Source organism: Cyanistes caeruleus, chromosome 3 (genome assembly GCF_971803275.1).
Source record: "Cyanistes caeruleus chromosome 3, bCyaCae1.hap1.1, whole genome shotgun sequence".
NCBI classification, from domain to species: domain Eukaryota; kingdom Metazoa; phylum Chordata; class Aves; order Passeriformes; family Paridae; genus Cyanistes; species Cyanistes caeruleus.
In genome coordinates, this window is record NC_141703.1 from 98,453,243 (window position 1) to 98,460,917 (window position 7,675).

Sequence of the window (7,675 nt, forward strand, 5' to 3'; positions counted from 1 at the left end):
ATGAAGCTAACAATTGGTGTCAGTAATGTCTGCAATGTGCTGTAGGCAGGGAGTGTGCCACTAGTTTTTTCAGAATATACCTCTGCAACACGAATCTAGTGACTGGCATAAGCTGCCAGTGTGTAAAAAGTTGATGGTTAAATAGCTTGGAGTGGCACTGAGGCTTACACACACACACACCCCCACCCCCATATACCATTTCCCCAGGCCAGGAAAATTATGTAACTTGGAGGGTACAAGAATGAGTCTGATTTCATCATATTGATTCCCCAGGGGATTTAATGGAGATTATTTTTTAATTTTTTTAGTTTGTGTGCCTTTAGCAATGCTGGACAAGGTCACACATGTATGTACATGCACATAATATGCATGAAGTAAATGGTTATTTTGAAAGTGTGCAATGGGACTGCAAAAACTAGAAGCACTTTCTGTGAGAAATTTATGCACGCCCTTTATACTGAGTTTCGCTGTTGCCACAAACCTGTGATTAGCTGCTCAAACAGAATCATTCCTGAATTGCGTGTGTCTTACCATTTCCCTCTTAGGGGATGCTGCTGAACCTGCATGCAGCATTTTTAGCTGTGGAGGCTAAAACTCTTCCTTGCTGTCTGAGGGACAGCCAGTTTGGAGCCTGGTGTGTGCTGCCAGCAGCTCTAGTTCCATGTCTAGCTGGAAGGTGAGCAAAATGCTGGCAGGCTCTGGAGCTGACTAATGGTAATGTCACTGATTCTTCTCATCAGTGAGGTGACACACCAGGCACTTGCATTAGACTAGAACAGCATTTGACCAAAAAGTCTCTCTCAATTTAAATGTACTAAGTGGGGTCAGTTTGTCATGCTTTTGGGTGAGCAGATGCTGGAAAAAGAAACCAAGTGAATTTTGAACTACTGCTGGTTAATGAGCCCAGCTGCTCTTCTTGGGGATCAGGGTTTGATCCACTCAGCTGATTGTGCCGCTGCCTGAAGTCAAGACAAAGTGGATTCTTCTGAAAAGATGGTGAGTGTGACCAGGATCATTAACAGGTAACTTGCTCTATGGGTAAGCTGTTAATACAATCACACTGAAAATCAGCTTTCCCTCGGTTTAGGGATTTGTTTAAATTAAAAGCAAAATTTGCTTAGAGGAGAAAACAGCTTGTTTTTGTTCTTTCTTGTATATCTCTTATTTGCAGTAGAAATAAAAATACTTGGGCGGAAGAACTTTGGGAGGGTGCAGAGTCTGCTCAGGGGAGAAGCTACTGTTGTACACGTAACTCTGTAGGTTTATATCTGCAGGTTCAACAAAGATTTGGCCTCAGAGTCACTACTGTTCCTTTCAGCAACCAGTGAGAATGCATGTCCATGGTAGGACTGCTTACATGGCCAAATTTGTGGATTGAAGTTTCCAACATAATCTGTGGGCTGAAATTGCATACAGCTTTAAATTGGGTAGTACTTCAGGGAGGTGAACGCTTCTTGTGTCTGCTTCGAGTTTATTTTTGTTCTCTGTAGTTTAAAAGTAAAACAATCTCATTTGTTGCAAGATATGATTTCTTAGCCTGGCTTCTAACCTAAAATTGGTGCAAGGCTAATTTTTGCTGCCTTATCTGTAGTGGGAAGTTTCTTGGTGGAAGAAAGGAAGCAACTGACAGTACCTTAGGCACTAGAGCATCAAGGGAGCTTAGCTGGTAGTTGCATAAAGTGGGAAATGTATGGTACAATGCCAGCACAGGCTGTCCCTTGATGATTGAGGCAGATGGATGAACCTTTAAAAGAGTTCTGGTGGCTCAGGAGATGCTGGACAATGTGTTGGTCTTCATGCAAAGGCTTGCAGGTTTCAGTGAAATGGCATAAAAGCTTGGCTGGTGTGTGCAAAGCCCAGATGGTATCTCATGCTTGGGTTTGAAAGGGTATTTTCTGTTTGACCAGAGTTGCCTTTGTTGTTTCATCTCTGTTATAATCATGAGGAAATTTTGATATGGTTTGTGCAGATGCTGCTTGGGTGGCTCAGCAGAGGGACTGGCAAATGGCTGACCCCTCACTTTACTGTGGGACAGCACCTTGCCACTTGAGGTATGTTTGCAACTCTAATACCAAATTCCTCTTGGACTGGACATTTGTGAATGCAAAATACAGAAGAAATGGAGAGCAGAGTTATTTTTATCATGTTGCTTCTTGCAAATGCTATCTAAGAAAGGGAAAACCTGCCTAGGAGCTGTTTCTCCCTGCATCAAAGTCATCCTTTGATTGGGTGGAGAAAAACACATTGTTTATTTGGTGAGGTCTGTGTAAATGAGAATTAAAGGTGGTAAAATAATTTTTCTTTTAATTTTTTACTGAACATTCACTTTTCATTTTGTTCATGGCAACTGAGCAAAGCATTGGGTTTTGGTATTCCTGGATTTTCTTCTAGCTTGAATTTGCAAAACCTAAAATCACAAATGCAAGAAAGAAACAAAAACCATCCAGAGAGGCTGAAGCAGTGGAAATGGAGGAGGAAAGGTATGCAGCAGTGATAGTGCTGTAACTTGCCCTTTGGAACAGAAAATAAAGCTCTTGGTTTGGAACGCTTTTATTTTGAGACAGAACAAATTATTACACCAAGTTCATTCTTTGAACCACATCCAGTACAAAGTTCATTTGATACATTAACTGCAGTTCCACATTTGCAAATATGCTGAATTTGATTTGATTGCATCTTTTGAAAGGCTACACTGGCAGCAAATAAAATGTGCCAGGTGCTTCTCCTGAGAAAAATAACAATTTCTAGTATTTCAGCCTAAATATCTCAAATGCCAACAGTTCTGGTTCTTTTTCTCTATTTCTGCTTTTTTTTAAGAATTGTGACTTGAACTCTCTGAAGCATTAGAAGCAGCCAACTCATGCTTGTGACAGTGGATAGTGTTAGAAAATGTGCTTTGGTCATTGCCAAAACAAAAAATAAAGAAGTGTGTATTGCAAAGATAATCCCCTTCCGGCCCTCTATCAATGTGTCTTGAAAAATGTCCTTAGTAGCAGGGTTGTCTGAGGATCAGTGACACCTGGGGCTGTCTCAGCAGGCTGACTCCTTTGCTGCACACCACAGCCGTGTACAGAGAGTGATGAACTGGTATTTCTCAAGGCTGGTTTTCCCCCTGTCTGCTGGCTATGTTCACCGTGTAGGCAAGCACAGTGCTGGCAAAAACACTTGAAGCCAGACATATCCTTCCAGGCTTTAAGATACGGAATGAATCTGAAACTCAATTCTTGAAATATGTCCACAAAGGAAGAGCAAGGCTGCTGCAAGAAGAGTTTACATTAGCAGAGTCTATGTAATTTGGAGGATCCTAGACATTCCTATCAAGTAATTGCTTGTTTACACAGTACTAGTTCTGGGAAAAGTTGTGGTGGTGCCAGACTGGAAGAGTGAATTTGGATTGTTCAGCCTGGAAACTAGAAGGCTTGGGGTGACCTAATTGTGGCCTTCCAGTACACGAAGGGAATCTCTGAGAAAGATGGAAAGGAACTTTGTACAACATGTAGTGACAGGACAAGGGGGAGATGACTTGAAACTGCTGGTAGGTTTACATTAGATGCTAGGGCGAAATTCTTTACTGTGAGGGTGGTGAGGCTCTGGCTCCCCAGAGAAGCTGTGGCTGCCCCATCCCTGGAAGTGTTCAAGGTCAGGTTCAATGAAGCTTTGAGCAACCCGGTCTAGTGGAAGGTGTCCCTGCCTGTGGCAGGGGGACTTGGAACTCAATGTGCTTTAAGGTCCTTTCTACCCCGAGCCATTGTATGATCTTTATATCACCTGGATTTTGTGCACAAAGGAGATTGCTTTCTCAGATGGTTATTTTACTGTCACCTCCTGGAAAGATTTACTGAAAACTAAACTACTAAAAGAATTGCTTATTGTTTATGGCAAGATTGTAATTATCTAGTTTAGATGTCTTCTTGCACTTATTGCCAAGAACAAGAACTCTTAAGTAGCTTAATTTCCCTTCCTCCTGTCTTTAGGCTAAGTTTGTTCCCATTCCAAGGCTGAAGGATAATGTAGGCAGCATTAATAAATGTACCAGGGAACTGGCTTCTCAAGATCAGGATTATAGTGCAATTCTGTTTATCCAAAACTGAAATGAGAGACTTGGCCAGTGAATTTGTTCTCTGTTCTGTTACAATCCTGTGACTCTTGGAGCAAAAGAGGCTGTTAGAGCAAGGATTTTAGCAGAGACTGAGGAAACATCTGAAAATCAAGCTTCCGGAGAAGACTGGAATACCCAGTAAACCTATGTGCTTTTGTAGATGGCTAACAAGCAACCAGCTTGAAATCCTTGTTTTCCTGCCCCACTAGCTGTGAGTGGTTGGTTGGGGCACTTTAGAAAAGATGAGAAGAAAAATCCTTCTCATTATCCTTATGCATACTGAAATGCACTATTTAGTAGACACATCTGTGCTGCTGTCCCTCCTGCTTCTCAGGGGGCATGGGCTGCCAGAGGCCCAGGCTCACCAGGGTGTCCCAGGTGCCTACCATGTGTTCTGTTGTTGTTGATGTTCCTGGGACCTTGCTTTGGGGCTGCTCTGGCTTTGTCACACACCCTTTGTGCCTGTGGAATGGATTTCTTTCATCGGTCTCAAGGCTTGCCAAAACTACAAAACATTTTGGAAGTGGCAAACGGAAAAACCTGTGTTATTATGTTTGTTTAGAAGAAAACAGTGACTGCCTTCTCATATGCTGCAAATGACAGTGGTGATCATTGTACCTGCTGAGATGACAGAGGTGTTGCATAATTTATGTTCATTAAAGCCTGAGGGACACTCCTGCTCCTGTGCTGAGGAAATCCACAGCTTGACACAGGCACTAGTCTGAGCAGACCGAAACCAAACTCCCACATACAGACTCAAGAACACCCTCTGTGAAATGCTGGGGTGCTGTCTCACCTGGCTCTTCCTGTGACACACCTCCCTGGGGAATTCGGACCTCCAGGGTCAAATATAGACTCAAGCATGTGTTTTGAGATACCATCTCTAACATTTAAGGGCACCACACCTTATTCTTCTTTTCTTTAAGACTCCTGGATGTGGTACTACAGAGGAATGAGCACACACTACCTGCTGGCCTATCTCTAGCTCATGCTTAGACCTCTGTCTCACTTCCAGCAGAGTCAATCTCTGTCCAGCAAGTGTCATCACTGATGCTGGTGCAGTTCCTTTCCTAACTCAAAGGTAGCTGGCACGTGTAACCGTGTCCCACAACAGACTTTAATGAGGTAGGGCTTTCTGGCTCCAAGCTGAGACAGACTGACTGGGTTTTTTCCAGATCTGATTGGTCTAGGAATAGTGTTGAAAGTTGCTTTTTAGTTTCAAAACACTTAGCCATCCTTCTAAATTATTAGCATTGGCAAGATGCCACCAAACGGGACCGAGTCCAGTTCTGGGAAGGTGGTAGAACTGCTCTTTTAAGTGGTTTTTATTGAATAACAACCACAAAAGACCACCTAGTACTCATCCAGGTTTTTCCTCCTGACCTGATGGGAGCAGGATGTATAAATAGCATTGGGTCTGAGGGAAATGTGGGCTCTTCTCTCCCATGCTTTTCTTTTTTGTGTGTGCCAAGTTAAGGAAGAAGAGAATTCAAAAAATGAAAGGAATTCTCATTTCACTTTTCCCCTTGCTTGTTTTAAAGTGCCAAAGTCAGAAACCGGTACCTTAACATGTCTTCTCTTTATTACCTCATGACACACTTCTTTGTGATTTTGATACGTGGAGAGGGAACATCCTCCCCCAGGGGTATTTTGGACTCCTGTTATTGTATTTGCTGATGTTTGTAAGACTCCATTTGCTATTCTGTCTGTTAGTTGTTCTGTTTCAACACACCTTTAGCTGACCTATGCTCCAGAGAACTGTTGAACATTGCAGGCATGCTTGAGGAAGGAAACTGATATTCCTTTCAACTTGGAGTGCAGCACTCCCTGGAGTGACAGAAGGAGCAGTAGAAGTGCTGTGGGTGGTGCTAAACTGGTTTGGAGAGAGCTGGGAACGGCATGAAGCGTGGAACAAAAAACTTTATACTGTGATGGGATGGATAAGTTAACATCTAGGTGCTGGAAGATGTCAGACTTTGTTTTGTGGGGGTGCTAGAGCTTTAAAACATTGTGGGCTGTAGAAAGAGCACTTTGGAAAGTCTTTGAGCCCCAGCAATGCCTTTGCCTTGGAGAAGGCGCAGGAGGTCACCAGAGATGGTTAATAAAGCTTTAGCTGCTGAGCTCACTAAACATTCTTCCAGTTCAATGGCCTATGCAGAATGATGTGTTTAGTCAATGTTTAATTCCTAAGCAACAAATGGTGATTGTCATACTAGAAGGCACTTGTGGTGTTGACTGAAAGCAATGGAGGCCAAGGATTAAAAAGGTCGTGCAGGGAGATCACTTTGGCAGCCTCAAAGCTCTCACCTCTAGGTCAGGTCCCTTCTCAGCAGGAGAAAACAAGAAGTTCATGCTGCCTTAAGGCCAAAAAAGGTTCTCCAGTTGGAAAACAAACTAGTTGTTTAAAAAAAAACAACTGGCTGTAGGAAATAAAACAAAGGGAAATGTGAACTGTGGTTAGCTGGGGGAAGGCAGGGGAAAGCAGAAAATTAAGAGGCATTTACTCTTTCCCTGGTGATGGGAGGGCAGGCGTGCAGCATGTAGCTGTCAGCAGAGGCAGGCTGTGACTGACAGCAGGAGGGGAATTGGGCAGCAGCTGTTGAGGAGGTTGAGGGCTGCTTGAACAGTCCAGACATGGAGAAGAGATGAGAGAGGACTGCAGACAATGACTTCATGGAGCAGGAGAAGACCTGGATGCCATGTCAGGCAGAAAACTCAAGAGACTTTCTTGTTGAATGAGTCAGAAATGAGAAGTGCCCTCTCAGCTGAGAGCCTCTAACCCTGTCTCACCTTCAGCCTTCTCCAAGATCTGATTGCCAAGGCCTGGCCCCTGGGCTCTGAACAGCCACCAGGGTTGTTTATCTCCAAGCCTGTCCTGGTTTAGTCTGAAGCTCCTTTTTCCAAGGATTCTGTTAACTCAGGCTTGAAGGGGGGAGTGGGGATGTAGGCATGTGACATTCCTGCCTCCTATGAAACTAGCTCAAAACATGTAAAGTTTACAAGTCTGTTTATAAAGTTTGGCCCAGGCCAATGGGACTACTTTGCTGTTTCCTACATATAGCAGTTCACTTCTGTATCAGTGCTAGGAGGATTGGGATTATTTGTCCTTTAATGTTCTTTATTTTCCATGTTTTATGCATCAACATGCATAATAGCAATTATTTTGTGCTTTTCCAATTCTGCTGGGTTACATGGGGATTTTTGTGATAAGACAGACAAAGGGAAAGTGCTGTTCAAACCACTGCTCTTTCCAGGTTGTGACTCAGTCTTTGGGATTGCTTTGTCTTAAAGACAGATAGAGCTATAAGCAATTTTTTTTTTTTGCTGGGCTGTTACTGAGCCTGGACGTGTGTAATGCAGACCAGAGTTCTGCTTCAGTTTTAGGAGATTAGGGCAAGGTTGAGTAGATTTTCTTTGATCTACCAAAACCTCCACTGCTGATCTACTAAGAGGGCAAGACTGCAAGCTAATACAAGGGCTTACTTGTGGCTAGGACACAGTACTTCTTCCATACTGGATATTGACTCCAGCACTTATTTACTGGGCACCAGGAATAAGTTTTTGCCCATGCAATTT